The 16,855-nt window shown below is 45.5% G+C and overlaps 1 protein-coding gene across 3 annotated transcripts in view; it reads left to right on the top strand.

Moving 5' to 3' along the window:
- The window catches only part of chst15 (carbohydrate (N-acetylgalactosamine 4-sulfate 6-O) sulfotransferase 15), a 274,117-nt gene that overhangs the window by 199,765 nt on the left and 57,497 nt on the right, over positions 1-16,855 (top strand). For 2 of the 3 annotated variants that reach the window (XM_069899744.1, XM_069899745.1), the window contains 2 exons: positions 8,790-8,939; positions 10,092-10,244. The gene's annotated coding sequence lies outside the window, so the exon portion shown is untranslated. Of the gene's footprint in view, positions 1-8,789; positions 8,940-9,654; positions 9,947-10,091; positions 10,245-16,855 lie in introns of those variants that run through there. The other variant, XM_069899746.1, reaches the window with a different exon arrangement.

Raw genomic sequence — 16,855 nt, forward strand, 5'->3', positions numbered from 1 at the left:
TCATTGTCCATTCAGAAATCTGATGGCAGAGGGGAAGAAGCCGTTTCTGCACTGTTGGGTGTTCATCTTCAGGCTCCTGGATCGTGATGGTACCAGTGTGAAGAGGACATGGTCTGGTTGCTGTAGGTTCTTGAGGATAGAGACTAATGCCCATGATGTCAGTGGCTGAGTCCACAACTTCGTGTAGTCTTTTCCTGTCCTCTGCATTGGCTTCTCCATACCATACAATGATGCATCCAGTCAGAATGTTCTCCATGGTACACCTGTAGCAATTTGCAAGAGACTTCAGTGACGTACCGAATCTCCTCAAACTCCTCACAAAGTACAGCTGCTAACGAGCCTTCTTCGTGATTACATCGACATGGTTGCCCCAGGACAGATCTTCTGAACAAACACTCAGGAATTTGAATTTCTTGACCCTCTCTACTACTGGGCCCTCAATGAGGATTGGGGAACTCCCAACTTCCTTCTGAAGTCCACAATCATCTCCTTGGTTTTGCAGACATTGAGCGCAAGGTTGTTGTCGTTACACCATTCAACAAGCTGATCTGAATTGGAAAACAAGTTTTATGAGGCAAGGTTAGAAGAGCTGAGACTTTTCTTTGGAGCGTAGAAGGATGAGGGAAGAGTTGATAGAGGTCAACAAGATTATGAGAAGTATAGATAGGGTGGACAACCAGCACCTGTTTCCCAGGGCAGGAATAGCAAACAGCAGAGGAGATGTGTACAAAGTGAAGGGAGGGAAGTTTAGGGGAGACATCAGGGGTAAGATTTTACACAGAGTTTTGAGTTCCTGGCATGCCTTGCCAAGAATGGTGGTGGAGGCTGAATCATTGGGAGCATTGAAGAGACTCTTAGACAGATACATGGATGACAGAAAAATAGAGGTGACAGGGTAGCATGAGTTTATTTTTTAAAGGAATATATGGGTCGGCACAACATCGAGGGCTGAAGGGCCAGTACAGTGCTGTAGTGTCTGTGTTCTATGTACATTGTACCATGTGTGTGGCAATACATTTTTTTTTATCAATATCATTATCATCAGTATGGCTCTAGAGATACTGCACAGAAACAGACACTTCATCCTGCCAATCCTCAAACACAATCCCTTTTTTAAAATTCTCCTTACATTCTCATCAATTCTATTACCATTCATCTACACACCTGGGGCAAGTTATAGTGGCCAATTACCCTACCAACCCATGTATTTTTGGGACATAGGAGAAAAGCAGAGCATGCAGCGACAATGACATTATCACAGGTTACGGCACAGATAGCACCCAAGATCAGAACCTAGGTTTCTGGCACTCTGAGGCAGAGGTTTCCTAGTTGTGGCACATATATGCATCGTGTAAAGGTTGTGAAAAATATGTAATATCCTACATATAAAGTAATGTTGCATGGATTGAGGGGAAAATTCAAAGATCTTACAATGTGCCTCAATGAATTTTACCTTGAAGATGGACCACAACTTTTGAACTACATGAGGGAAAAAGTTTTGAAACATGTTTAAAGTAGCACACAAGTTATTGACTATGGGTTTTCTGAGGGGTAATAATCTTCTAAACTCCAGGCTATGAACAAATTAATGTTCTGTTGATTAATTGCAGCAGGAAGCGCTGCTCTTAGATCAAACATATCCCTTGTCCACGTCAAAAGACATGATTCTGAAACAAACCTTTCAGCGAACACTTCATGGAATATAAAAGTGTCACCTTTCGTCATTCTGCGGTGGGAAAACTCTCCACACAAACAAGATCAATAAAAGTGGGCGGTGGTTGTAAAAATAACAAACACAAAGGCTATCCTGTTGGGGAGTAGCTCATGCTTTAGCCAAGATGCAATGATAACCACAGGAGTTCACATTTATCAGGTGTGATAGGCAGACCTGAAGTGAGAAGTGTGAAACACCAGTGTCATTCAGGAGTGAAGCAACCTGTTAATTAATGAGGGACACAAAGTCTGAAGATGCTGGAACATCGAGTTGCTGGGAGGAACTCAGTGGGTCAGACAGCATCTAAGCATAGAAATGGCCAGTCAACATTTCAGGCCGGAGCTATTTGTCGAGACTAAGGTAAAGAAAACTATATTACATATTTAAAGGGGAAAGCAATGGGAAGGGGGTGAGGGGGATAAGGAATAGGACAAAATGTGTGAGAGGTGGAGAGAAGGAGAGATCATTGGTTGAGGGCTTGAATTTAAAGGAGAGACTGGATAGACTTGGACATTATTCCATTTTGGCTTCTAAAGGGTGACCCCTTCGAGATACACAGAATCATTATGGGTACAGATAAGTTGAATAGTTATGGAGTAGAAGAGCCTTAAACTAAAGGACAATGTTTTAAGGTGAGGGAGGGGGAAGATTTAAGTGGATTCTGATTTGTTTTCCCCCACAAAGGGTGGGTAAAGGAGTGGCAAATGGAATTTAATTCTGACAATTAGGTTGTTGCACTTTGGTTAGTCAAACTAGGACAGGACCGACAGTAAATGTTTCGGCCCTGGAGAGTGTTATGGAACAGAGAGATCTTGGGATACTGGTAGATTGTTTCTTAAAAGAGGCAACTTAGTTGGACAAGGTGGTAAAGAAGATATTTATTGTACTTACCTTGGGGAGAATAGAATACAAATTGTTGGAACCTCATATGTAGCTGCTCAAGGTGTGGGTGAGAATTCACTTAGAGTAAAGTGTGCAGTTCTGGTTGCCAGCTATAGGAAGGACATTAATAAATTAGAAGTGGTGCACAGGAGATTTGGCAGAATGTTGCTGGGATGGTGGGGGCGTCAGTTACAGAGGGATATTGGATAGGTTAGTCTATTGCTTGGAGCAAAAGAGGTCAAGGGGTGATTGTATAGAGGTTTAGAAATCATGAAGGATGTGAGTAAAGTGACTTATTCCCAGGTATCATAATTCTACAATAGGGATCTTCAACGATGAGAATATCTAAGGGGTCGATAAGTGCCTGGGGTTGAAAGGAGGACAAAAGCAGGGGTGTATTTATGGAAAATCGTGCCTATGGTAGAGGTGGCCAACCTCTTACGAGAGCTGGCGTGGTGGTCAATCTCTCACAGGAGCTGGCCTTGTATTTGGCTTCGGCTGTCTAATGAATTGAGAGTGAACAGGAGGGCGAGGAATGGTGGATGGCCAGATCCATCAAACCACCCCAGACCAAGCCACACCCCCACCCCCTCCCCCAACATAAAAAGAACACTTTGATGCCTGAGGGTCATTGAGGAATCAAGGATTCCATGAAGGGGTCGATGGTCTCAAATGTTTGGGGCCCCTGTTCTAGAATGAGAAGGCTTAGGTTTAAGATGAGAAGGAAAAGATTTAAGAGGGACACAAGAGGCAACTTTTTTTACTCAGTGGGCAGTCTGCCCGTGTCTGGAATGAGCTGCCAGAGGAATCTAGAAAAGGCACAATAAAAATGTTCATAAGACATTTAGACAGCTTTTCCCAGAGTGTGGTGAATATATGGAATTCGCTGCCCATTGAAGCAGTGGAGGTGACCTCAGTAAATATATTTAAGAAGTTGGATAGATTTTTACATAGTAGGGGAATTAAGAGATGTAGGAAGTTGAGCCTATTATCTGATCAGCCATGATCTCATTGAATCTCAGAACAGGCTTGATGGGCCGAATGGCATACTCCTGCTCCTATTTCTTATGTCCTTTTGTTCTAGATGCAGACAAATTGGACTGGGCCAGAGTATCAACTTAGTCAGAATGGACATTTTGGACCGTAGGGCCTTTTCTAAGCTGTTTGACACTATGCCTGCTATGTCTATTTATCTCCGATACGATACTTTTATTGCCATTTAAGACCACACTGTAAAACAGTACATAGTAATAAATAAAATAAAATTCCTCCCCCAAACCATAATGCTACCTGCACTTCCCCTGGCATACATATCCATTACCAACGCTAAATTCCCAGCATTAAACTCGTACAGTGCATCACAGGTTAGAATGGAACTGTCACAATAATTAACTTAGCAAATAATGTACCTCCAAACCATTGACTCAGAGGTTTAATTATAAGTGCCAGAGAGCAAGTCCTTTCAGCTAATGTGGTTCCAACCATTGCAAGTACAGCTCATTGACAATGGACTAGGAGCACACTCCTTTTGGGCACTCCCTACCCCAAAAGTTTGCCACCACGAACTAACAAATGCTGGCACCTTGATTAGTTGTTAATGGCACATCAATAAGATCAGCAAGACCATGTGGTAAATGTTTGAGGTAACACAGCCATGTTGCATTAAAATCTCTTTCCCTGCTTGAAGATAACTTCAATTTATGGCTAGGTTATAAAGTTTCTGCACATCGTGTATGAGTTTTGAGAAACTGCAGATATTAAAATAAGCATAAAATGTTTCCAGGATTTGCTCTTTAGAAATTTACCTTCATGTTTGACTCCTGGAAATTTATGCATGCACAAAATTCAAAATTCCAACATCAAAGCCACTACTAAAAACAAATAGTGCTGTAAATATTACAAATTTCAGTCTGCAATTGCAGAGAAAGACAAACCTGAAGTCAATAACTTATCATCATAACTGAGAAAAGTTACCTGATGAAGGGCTCAGGCCCAAAACATCGTCTGCTTTTTATATCCTATGGAGTTTCTCCAGCACTTTTGTGCCATTGCCCTCAACCCGAGCAATCTACAGACTCTGCTGTTTAACTAGAATTAAACTAGAGTTTTATGTTGCAGAGAAGGGAGAATGGTGAAGAGAATGAAATTAATGTCTGTATTGGAGTGGAGATCAAATAATATGTTGTGGTGATGAGGGCTGAAAGAAAATTGCAAAGGATTGCTCATTTCTGTTTTCATGCTGTGGGATCCTATGACTATAATTATATTTTTACATGGGATTGAGTGTGAGGTGCCATCAATAATCACAAAAGACTGGAATCACGAAACTTTTCTTTGGCTTGGCTTCGCGGACGAAGATTAATGGAGGGGTAATGCAGGCTCGTTTGTGGCTGACAAGTCCGATGCGGGACAGGCAGACATGGTTGCAGTGGTTGCAAGGGAAAATTGGTTGGTTGGGGTTGGGTGTTGGGTTTTTCCTCCTTTTTCTTTTGTCAGTGAGGTGGGCTCTGCAGCCTCCTTCAAAGGTGGTTGCTGCCCGCCGAACTGTGAGGCGCCAAGTTGCACGGTTTGAGGCGATATCAGCCCACTGGCGGTGGTCAATGTGGCAGGCACCAAGAGATTTCTTTAGGCAGTCCTTGTACCTCTTCTTTGGTGCACCTCTGTCTCGGTGGCCAATGGAGACCTCGCCATATAACACGATCTTGGGAAGGCGATGGTCCTCCATTCTGGAGACGTGACTTACCCAGCGAAGTTAGGTCTTCAGCAGCGTGGATTCGATGCTGTCGGCCTCTGCCATCTCGAGTACTTCGATGTTGGTGATGAAGTCGCTCCAATGAATGTTGAGGATGGAGCGGAGTCAACGCTGGTGGAAGCATTCTAGGAGCCGTAGGTGATGCCGGTAGAGGACCCATGATTCGGAGCCGAACAGGAGTGTGGGTATGACAACGGCTCTGTATACGCTAATCTTTGTGAGGTTTTTCAGTTGGTTGTTTTTCCAGACTCTTTTGTGTAGTCTTCCAAAGGCGCTATTTGCCTTGGCGAGTCTGTTGTCTATCTCATTGTCGATACTTGCATCCGATGAAATGGTGCTGCCGAGGTAGGTAACCTGGTTGACCGTTTTGAGTTTTGTGTGCCCGATGGAGATGTGGGGGGGCTGGTAGTCATGGTGGGCCTTTTATTAACTATAGACTGGAACAGCCATTCAACCTTATTGACTGATCAAAGCAGGATGGAACAGTGAGCATGCAAAGGGCTATGAGTAGGATTGGTCTTGGGAGACGAGTCCAGCTGGCAGCAGCTAATTGTAGCCTAACAGTAGTTTACCACATTCACCCCTCCTTTTTAATAAGAGTTCTTCGGGGTGAGAAAGAAAATGAAACAAATATACATTTTACAGATTAAGTCTGTTGGGGGTCTCCACTGCCACAGCAAATGATGTGGCCTGTCATCACTGGTTACAGTTTGTTGAGGTGGGGGGACAGGTGAGGGGGTAAGGGAGTGTGGTGCTGGTGCATCATTGGCGACCACAGTGGCCAGGGGTGAAGACTGTTCAGCTGGAGGCTTAGGGACCTCTAAGGTGGAAGTGAGGGGAAGTGTCTGTTGTTGGTCAGTGGTGGTCGGACAGGTGCCAGATCCTGGATTGAGACCGTGTCCTCGTGCCCATCAGAGAAGACAACATAGACACACTGGGGGTTAGCGTGGAGGAGGTGGAACCCTCTCAAACAGTGGGTCAGTCTTAGATTGGCTGGCATGCTTCAGAAGCTGGATGGGTCCTGGGGAGGTAAGCCAGGTGGGCAGTTTTTAGTCATTGTCTGACGCAGACTTCCTAGGAGAGGGAAACATCCGTCCTTGAGGTGTATTGTTAGTGGCCGTACATAAAAGTGGAGTGCGTCTGGGAGGATTTCTTGCCACTGGGAGACAGGGAGGCCCCATGACCTCAGCGCCAGGAGGACTATTTTCCTGACCATGACATTCTCCCTTTCCGCTTGCCCACTTCCTCTAAGGTTGTACTGGTGGTCCTGCTTGTGGTGACGCCCTGGCCAGCAGGTACGGATGCAGCTAATCACTCATGAATGAGGTCCCCCAGTCACTGTGGATGAAGCTGAGGTACCTAGAGCGTGAAGATATTGTGGAGGGCCTTGATAACTGTGGCCATGATCATGGATGGGAAAAGGGAAACAGGAGTATTGGAAGGAAGTAGACATTCTGGTTGGAGGAGGAGAGGGACCCCTTAAAATCAATGCTTAGGCACTCAAAGGTAGCTTTGATCGGGTGTGTCTTTTTCAATTGGTACAATAGCGGTTTGCATTTGGTGCAGACCTGGCAGTTTTTAGTCATTGTCTGGACTTCCTCAACGGAGTATGATAGGTTCCAAGCTTTGATAAAATTGAAATAACCTAGTTACTCCGAGGTGACAAAGGATATTAAGGAAGGTCTGCAGTCTGTCCATTTGGACATTGGCATGGATCCCAAGGGATGGAGCATCCGGAGGCTCATTAAGTTTGTCGAGCCTGTAGAGTACGTCGTAGTTGTAAGTGGACAGTTCAATTCTCCATCTGAGAATCTTATCATTCTTGATTTTTCCCCTTTGCTTATTATTAAACATGAATGTGTCTGCTCACTTGAGGTTAGAGCCTCCAGTGACATACAGCCTCCATGATGGCCTGGGCCACCTCCTTGATGGAAGAGTGGTGAATTTCAGGGCCCTGAAGGGTGTGTGAGAAAAATGCAATGGGTCTGCCCGCATAGTTGAGTGTGGCAGCCAGGACAAAGTCAGACACATGGAAAGGTGTGGACTTGTCTATGGAATGCATGGTTGCCTTGGCAATGTTGTCTTTGATACAGTCAAATGCAGCTTAGGCCTCTGCCGACAGGGGAAACATGGTGGCTTTGACCAATGGGCTAATCTTGTCTACATAGTTGGGGACCCATTGAGCATAATAGGAGAAGAACCCGAGGCATCTCTTCAGTGCTTTGAGGATATGTGGGAGAGGTAGTTCTAGCAATGAATGCATGTGGTCAGGGTCAGATCTAATGATCCCGTCCTCGACCACGCAGCTGAGGACAGCTGGTCGTGCTGTTTGGAACACACATTTCTCCTTGTTATAAGTTAGATTCAGGCATTTTTCTGCCCAGAAGAACTTGTGGAGATTTGCATTAAATTGTGGCTACATTATCTAGGTATGGGAAGGTGGCCTGTAGATTATAGTGGTTCACCATGCAGTCATCTCTCTGCCCAGGAGTTGCTGAAGTGTGGAATGTTTTGCTGAAAGGAATGAATGAGGCAGATAGGGTTCAACCTGTTAAGAAACCATTGGAAAGGCTTTAAAAGAAATTAATATTTATCCTTTGAAAGAGATTGGGATATGGATGATGGAATCAAACAAAAATACATATCGATATGTATCAAATTTCACCAAATCAAAAAATACCCACCAAACTAAATCAGAGCTTCACTAATGACATCAGCCAAACACTTTGCCTTCATCTACACTATATCCTCAATGAAACCTGGGGTTTGAAATATTGGAGCTATTTCCTTTGTCCTTTACATCCCTTCTCCATCCAATCTACAACTTAAAACTTACTTTTCTCTCTTTCTCAGTACTGACAGGGAACTTAAACCTGAAACATTACCTCCTTATATCTCTTTTCACAGTTGCTGCCTGACCTATAGATTGGTTCCAGCATTTCTAGTCAAACTTTGCCTGGGGAGGCTTGACTGGAGTACATGAGTTGCAATTTTTGTTGTTGTATCAAATCAAGTTTATCGTCATCTGATTGCACAAGACCAACCCGATGAAACAGCGCTCTGGTTCTTGGAGCAAAACACACATACACAAACAGACAAGTATTCATATGTACAAATAAATAAATAAATATTGTTTCATGAATATGAGAGTCTCGAATGGTTAGTATGAGCAGTTCATTTGGTCGTTCAGCTTTTTCACTGCCCATGGGAAGAAGCTGTTCCTCAGCCTGGGGGTGCTGGCTCTGATACTCCTGTATGTCTTTCCTGACAGGAGCAGCTGAAAGTTGCTGTGTGAGGGGTGGAAGGGGCCCTCAGTAATTTTGTGGGCATTCTTCAGACAATGATCCCATAGATAATGTCAATGAGGGAGGGAGGGAAGAGGGAGACTCGAGTGATCCCTCTGCCATTCTGTGGATTGACCTCCGATTTATTTCTGTGCAGCAACTGTACCACACTGTGATGCAGCCCACCAGGATACTATCAATGGAGCTCCTGTAGAAGATTGACATAATGGTGGCCGGTAGCCTTGCCCACTTCAATCTTCTCAGGAACCGCAGTCGCTGTTGTGCCTTCCTGACAAGTGAGGAGATGGTAAGTGTCCACGATGGATCACTAGTTAATTGAATGTCAAGGAACTTGGTGCTCTCTGCACTCTCCACTACAGAGTTTATGTGTCGTTGAGGGTAGTTGTTACTGATCCTTCCGAAATCCATGATCATCTTTTTCATCTTGTCCACGTTGAAGCTCAAGCTGTTCTCTCACACCATATCACAAAATGTTCCACCTCTTCTCGGTAGCGCGACTCGTTGTTGTTGCTGACGAGGGCAATTACTGTTGTGTCATCTGCAAACATGATGACACTGTTGGAGCTGGATCTGGTGATGCTCTCGTGGGTGAGTAGCGTGATCAAGAGCCGCCTGAGCACACAGCCATGAACATGATGGGAATTAAGAGCCCCCTCTATTGGGTTTTATCTGTGCCGTTAAGATCTCTCTATTTTAGGCTCTGTTTGAGGTCTTAGGGTCGATGAGATACCAACTGTGAAGAACTCTCCAGCAAACTGTGAGTCTGCCTGTTATTGACAGGGAAAGTATTTCTTTCCATTTCCCATGACATAGTAAGAAGCCATTCACCATATTGGTTCTGTGATGACTCAGGACCATTCCCCCCACATCTTGACTGGTGGAGAAGACACAAAGGTCTGAATGGCCTATAACAACTCCTATTTCCTATAGACTCTGAGAAGTTGATGAATGAGGTCATCACCCTGAAACTTTCTCATTCAGTAGATGTTGACTGGCCAGCTTTGTATTTCCAGGTGCTTGTATTTTACAACTCAAACACAAGCACTTGGCATCTGTCTGGGGAATTGGCTCTGTGGAACCCATTCTGTGGCTTGCCTCTGGGAACTTTCCGAATCCTAGTTTCAGTCTGGGGAGCGAAGTGTGTGCGAAGATGTTGCGGAGGGAGTAGGTGTGTGGATCCTCTCTGGGAGCTTGTACTTGGGCACTGTAAAGTCGGTGATTGCGGAGTCCTGCCGGAGGGCAGTGAGACAGTTCTCTCGGTGATGGTGGGCTGCTGCCTGAAGCCGTGTTTCGGTAGGTGGGGAGGATGCGGGGTTGTGATCTCACTGGCTGCCGCTGAGCCGAGCTTGTGACTGGAGGTCAGCGAGTCGCCCGCCGAGCTTCCGCCTCGGACTGAGTGAGGGACTCGCCCAATTCTTGGCTCCTTTATTTGTCACAGAGAACGAAGTTTACGGCGAACAACAGGAGCCGCCAGCGAAGTGGATGGTCCGGGCCACACGATTTGGTGGCGCGCCGACTTCCCCTGGAGTCTGACAGCCAAGGCTTGAGAATGTGAAGCGGCAGGTCACTGACGAGGGGCAGGCGGCCGAGGGTGAGTGGAGCGCCGGCACCGTCGGGTCGTTCCCCGGCGCCGCCGGGGTGTACGGGTGGGATGCCGGCGGTTCGAAGGGCAAGGCTTTGAAACAAAGCTCGAGGTTATTGTTGGAAGTGCTGGGTGAAATTGCCCCCGACCGGACTCCGCGCTCCCCGCGGCGCTTTGGTGACAGGACCCCCCCCCCCCCCCCACCAGGTCCTGGGCGATGTCTGGGGTACCCGGTGCGGAACGGCGGGGGTCCGGGTCCCTCCACCTCCCCACCCCCACAAAATCGCGACTTCCTGCTCGAATCCAGGGAGGGTCTTTGAACTGTCCCCTTCCCCGGTTCCCGACCGCTCCCGCAACCTCTTCCGATGGCAGAAGCTGCGGCAGATACCCCGAGCGGAGTGGCCGAGGGGGCCCGTGGACGAGCGAGGCTGCCGAGGGTCGTGCTGGGTGAGACTGATGGCGCAGGGAGGCAGGATGGGGGATCGGAGGCAGGACAATGGATAGGGGATCGGAGGCAGGACAAGGGATGGGGGTTCGGAGGCGGGACAAGGGATGGGGGATCGGAGGCGGGACAAGGGATGGGGATCGGAGGCAGGACAAGGGATAGGGGATCGGAGGCAGGACAAGGGATGGGGGATCGGGGGCAGGACAAGGGAAGGGCGGATCGGGGGCAGGACAAGGGATGGGGGATCGGAAGCGGGACAAGGGATGGGGGGATCGGAAGCGGGACAAGGGATGGGGGGATCGGGGGCAGGACAAGGGATGGGGGATCGGAGGCGGGACAAGGGATGAGGGGATCGGGGCAGGACAAGGGATGGGGAGATCGGGGGCAGGACAAGGGAAGGGCGGATCGGGGGCAGGACAAGGGATGGGGGATCGGAGGCGGGACAAGGGATGGGGATCGGAGGCAGGACAAGGGATGGGGGATCGGGGGCAGGACAAGGGAAGGGCGGATCGGGGGCAGGACAAGGGATGGGGGATCGGAAGCGGGACAAGGGATGGGGGGATCGGGGGCAGGACAAGGGATGGGGGATCGGAAGCGGGACAAGGGATGGGGGGGATCGGAGGCAGGACAAGGGATGAGGGGATCGGGGCAGGACAAGGGATGGGGAGATCGGGGGCAGAACCCACTGGGGAAGGAGGGACGGCATCATGTCTCTCTGTTCGTAGAGGGGGTTCTGCTGAAGCCGGTGAGCGACGTGTTAATCAGGAACTTTATTGAACACTGGCATCGACTCAGACCTTCCCTCTTTAGTTCGAAGGTTTTTTTAAAAAAAAGAATTAGACGTGAGAGCGTCCGATATTTTAAACTACCTTCATCTCGCGCTCTCTTAAACTACTGGGCATACTGTACTATTTTAAAAGTTTGACTCTTCTCTGGACAACCATCATCGCCATGTATAGGGGAGACACCCCGCCGCACCTCTGTCACTGTGTCCTCGCCGTCGCCGCTATAAACGTGTCATCTACAAGGCCAGTGAACAATGGGATGTAATTGAAAATAGGCGCGTGATAACTATCGAATGTATCAATAATATTTCCTGAACGCAATAATCAGGCAAGTTATTTTTTTAATATATAAAAGTAACGCTCTTCCCGGATTACAACTGTTCTTTTATTGAAAGCGTTGAATAAAAATAACTACTCATTTTGGGCATAAAAATTGCATGGTCCTTCTTCCCGTTTCTCCTTGAAACGACAAAGAGATAATCACTGCGAGCGCGTATGGAATGAAGTGGAAGGAATTTCCACGTTTTGCTAAATAACGCGCGATGCTCTGTGGCGTGTTGCTGAGGTCCTCCCCAGATTATCTTGTGAAGGTTCTGACCCAGGAAAGTGAGCTCATGTTGCTGAGGTCCTCCCCAGGTTATCTTGTGAAGGTTCTGACCCAGGAAAGTGAGCTCATGTTGCTGAGGTCCTCCCCAGGTTATCTTGTGCGGGTTCTGTCCCAGGAAAGTGAGCTGATGTTGATGAGGTCCTCCCCAGGTTATCTTGGGTGGGTTCTGACCCAGGAAAGTGAGCTAATGTTGCTGAGGTCCTCCCCAGGCTATCTTGTGCGGGTTCTGACCCAGGAAAGTGAGCTGATTTTGTTGTTGTTGCCGGGAAATTGATTTCTCATGTTTCATTTTTATGGAAACGCCTGACCCAACAATCAGTGACCGGACCATCTATCCTGTGAAGTCGCAGGAGCTGAAGTGTCCTCGGATGAATAAGAGCGAGACATTGTGGCACTCGAGGTGCTGGCTGGAGGATGCCTGTGCCCGGGGTTTGGGAACTCTGCCGGTCTTGCTCTGCTTCTAAGCTGGGACGACCCTCCGGGAGGATGACCTGGGCCGTGGACCAGCGATGGGCTTAAGGACCCACCCAGGCGGCAGGCTGCTAGCAACATGAGGTCTAAGGACCCACACGGGCTTCGGGATGCTGGGGGACAGGACCCAGGTATTGGAACCGGCATTCGAGAGGGTGCTGAGGGCAAGAAGGCCTCCTCCTGACCATATCCGAGATTTGGACCCAGAGCTTGAGTGGAAGCAGCAGAGGCAAATTCATGGACCCCCTGTTTTTGAAGGGACTCTCTTTTGCTTCTCTTTCTCTTATTGCCAGGGGTGTCAGACAATACTCATTTTGGCTCTTTGCCTTACAGCAGAAAGTGCATCATGTATATTACATTTTTATGCACATTATTATGTGACAATAAATGGAACCTTGGAAATGCCTGTCAATGTTTCAGGTAGGGACCATTTGTCTCCATGGATGATGCTTCCTAGCCCACTGAGTTCCTTCAGCTTCACGCTTGTTCACTCAATTCAATTTATTATCACACTTACATTGAGAAAATTTGTTTTGCGAGGTGTCTAGCTAATCAACTCCCTATGGAGAACAGCAGTTTAAAAAAAGGACAATTCAGGGGGCAGAGTTACAGAGAGAGAGATCGATTAGAACAGAGCAAGGGAAACATTATTTTATGAGTGGGAAGTGTATGCTTAAAGAACATAGAAATCTAAAGCACAGTACAAAACCCTTCGGCCCATAGCATTGTGCTAACCTAATAACTCACTCTCACTGTTTATAATTTCTCCACTGCATAACCCTAATTGTTTTCAGTTCTGTGTGCCAATCTAATAGTTTATTAAAATATCCTATGGTACCTGCTTCCGCCACCAATACTATGCTGCCACCGGTCTCTGTTGTGTTTAAAACCTAACTTCTTACATCCCCCCTTGTATTACTGCCATGCACCTTAAAATTATGCCCCTTCATGTTAGCCATTTCACTCTTGGGAAAAAGCCTCTGGCCATCCACAGAATCAATGCCTCATCATCTTGAACACCTCTATCAGGTCACTCCTCATCCTCCATCACTCCAAGAAGATCAAGTTCATTCAACCTACCCTCAAAAGGGAGGCCCTCCAATCCAGGGAACATCCTTGTAAATCTCCTCTGCACATTCTCCATAGCATTCACATCTTTGCAGTAATGAGGTGACCAGAATTGAGCAAAATAAGTCTAACCAAGGACTTGATTAGCTGTAACTCTACCTCATGGCTCTTGAACTGCTGAACAATACCAATTATTATTGGAAGATGACTTGTTGCCTTCTTAAAAGATAATTTTATATCTATGGATTACTTAATTTAACTTTAAAAGATTATAAACCTGCTTTTTAAGAAAGGATTATTTTGCTTAAGGTCTTTCAGTTTTCCGTCTGTTCCAAACTGTTTCATGATTTATCAGAAGTTTTAATTCTCTCTCTTTTCTCTTTTTAATTTCCTCCTTCACTGTCTGTAAGAATTTCTTACGATTGACTAGTCGATTGCTTGGTAATATCACTTTAATTGCATTTCAGAGATCTCATTAAAGTTACAGGAATGAGATAGGAAATGGAGAATCATGTCCATAGACAGATAGATCTTTGAGGGAAGCTTCATTACGGCATTGATAGAGTAGACAGAATCTTTCTCACGGTACAAATGTCATGTATTTTCGGTGAGGGGTGAAAGTTTAAAGGAGATATGTGATGCAAAGCTGTTGAAGCTTCCTGGTACGGGCTGCCAGGGATAATAGTAGAAGCAGATATGATAGGCTTCTAGATAGATTAATAATCAGGGAATAGAGGGATGTGTATCTTGTACAAGCAATAGAGATTTATTTGGGATCATGTTCAGCACAGATATCGTGGGGTGAAGGGTCTATTCCTTCATCTATTGTATTGCTGTAATCTAATCTATGTACCAAAGAAACAATTGCATTGGTCAACTAAACCTTGAAGGGTGCAGAACTATTGCAAATGTTGTCATTGTATTCTCCTTCTTTAACTTTCGAGGTTGATGTGCTTCCATCCCAGTTGGATCAATTCTGCAGTGATTAGTTGAGGTCAATATGGAACCATAGACTTCCACAGATGGGACCAGGACATGGCAAACAGGAATGATAGTTAAATAATTTGCAAGATGGTGAACTCCTCTGCTGCTTACACAGGGTCTCTGCTCTCAGTGCATGGACAGTGACATAATGATTTCCTTGTATGTTTGTATCTGAGTTGGTAGCTGCTGTGCAGAGAGATGAGATTCTTAACATGCCACATTGAAGCAGATTGGGATAAGCCTTGACTCCAGCCTTATCATCCCACTTCCCAACTTTCACTCAAACACACACACCCCTCCCTCCCAATGCAACTTCTGAGGTGTGGATTAATGGGTTTCATTTAACAAAGCTCACATAATATCTCATCTTCTCCCTTTATCTCATTTATATGTTCAACATTTAACATTCTGTAGAGTGTGTAAAACATTGTCTTGTTTGAGAGACCTATTTAATGTATTAGTTGACTAGCCAGCTTAATAGCATCCCCTTAATTCCCCTTAACTGAGAACTGATGGAAATATATATTTAGAAAACGGAAGCCTAGAACTCAAAAGACACTGGATAATTCTGGGAAGCTGCTGTTGAAGCAATTGGTGAGCACCATTGATTCCACAACTGATCTCAAAGTCTGAACCATGATTTACATCCTGAAACAATCGACACTTGGAGGTTTCAAAAGTGGCTAATCTGTTCAGTGTTGCACTATGCACTCCAGATAGTGTTAGAAGCTGGCAACGTTCTGGAAGGAGAGTTGATTTAGCTCTCAGAAGAGGTCTATATTTTCAAATGCTAAACAGAATTCTTTCAGAAAGGGGAATTCAGCAGCTGCTTAATTTGAAACATGAAGTGTGGTGAATATCGTTGCTGGGGGTGGTGGGGGGGAGGGAAATGGTGAATTTGGAATATTTCCTAAACTCCTTCATGACAGGGGTTTTCTTAGTGCCTTCTGTAAACCAGTGTTAAAGATTTATTGTTAGTATTGGTCAGCAACTCTTTGACTCTCTTTCATGGGACTACCAGGTGATACATGACAAAATGAATAGCTCAGGCCTGAAACGTTGACTGCCTTTTGTGTTCTGTGGATGCTGAGCAACCTGTTGAGTTTCTCCAGCACTTTTGTGTACTGCACATGAATAGACCAGCAATGTTTTGTCAGCTAGATATTGAGATATTGTTACTGAAAACAGCATGGTGACATCCCCACATTATTTTTGTTCTTCGAGAATCTCGGGTATTTTTTTACATCTCACATTAACCTCTGAACACCACATCCAGCCAAAGTTTCAATGATAATTTTCTCAACTTGTTCCTTTTCCCCTTTTCTTTTTTCTCTTTTTTTCACTTTTGCAATGCATTCTCTGTATTCTTCTATAATATGAACATGAAGAACATTCTCTTGGGTTTCATACCAAATTGTTAATAGCTGTTTCCGAACTTCATCCTAGCAGGAGACCCTTTGGTTAGAGGAACTGAGAAAAATTCTGCCACTTTATTCTTGCACATCCTGCAGTATCTCAATGAGAATTAAATAGGGCCTGACCTGATAATCCGTCAATATTGGAGAGCCTTGAATAGTTTTTGTCCAATGTCTTTTACATCTCCTTTCATCCCTGTTCCTATTTGTCCATTCAATTGAGTCGGGATGGCCTCTTTGAAGGTGCACGTCCATCAGTAGTCCACAGAGGATAAAGCAGCTCCTGGAAATTGGAAACATTATTACCATTTTACAGCCCTAGTACTGACTGTGCTCTGAGTCAAATAGGATAGATCCTTCAGTCATTTCTATACCTATATTAATCACGAGTTCATGAAGAATAACGGTAATGATCTCTTTATAAATATGGAATCACCTACTGCTTCCATTATTTAAATTTAAATTGAACGTGGCCCCACACCAGTCAACTTTGAACTAATTTAAACACATGTCCCTTCAGCCTATTTCCTTTCTTCTCTTTATAAATTTTGAATAGCATTGGTTCTTATGATCATCATGTCTCTGTAACAATCATCCCGGAAGTTGCTTTTCCTTTTATCTTTAATGGTTTGAGAGCAATGAATGTGGTGGTACTAATGCTGTAAGCTTTTGTAATGTACGAATGTAAAAACGACACTGGATCTAGAATGCATCCCCATTTTTTTTAAAACTTGGCACGTGGCCTCAGAAACAATAGCTCAAAATGAACAAAGAATCTCTTTTTGAGGAAGATCTTGAGGAGGCAGAACCGTCCATGAACCAAGAGACAACTCTTCGCACTTGAT

Source organism: Narcine bancroftii, chromosome 10, assembly GCF_036971445.1.
Source record: "Narcine bancroftii isolate sNarBan1 chromosome 10, sNarBan1.hap1, whole genome shotgun sequence".
Classification (NCBI taxonomy): Eukaryota; Metazoa; Chordata; class Chondrichthyes; order Torpediniformes; family Narcinidae; genus Narcine; species Narcine bancroftii.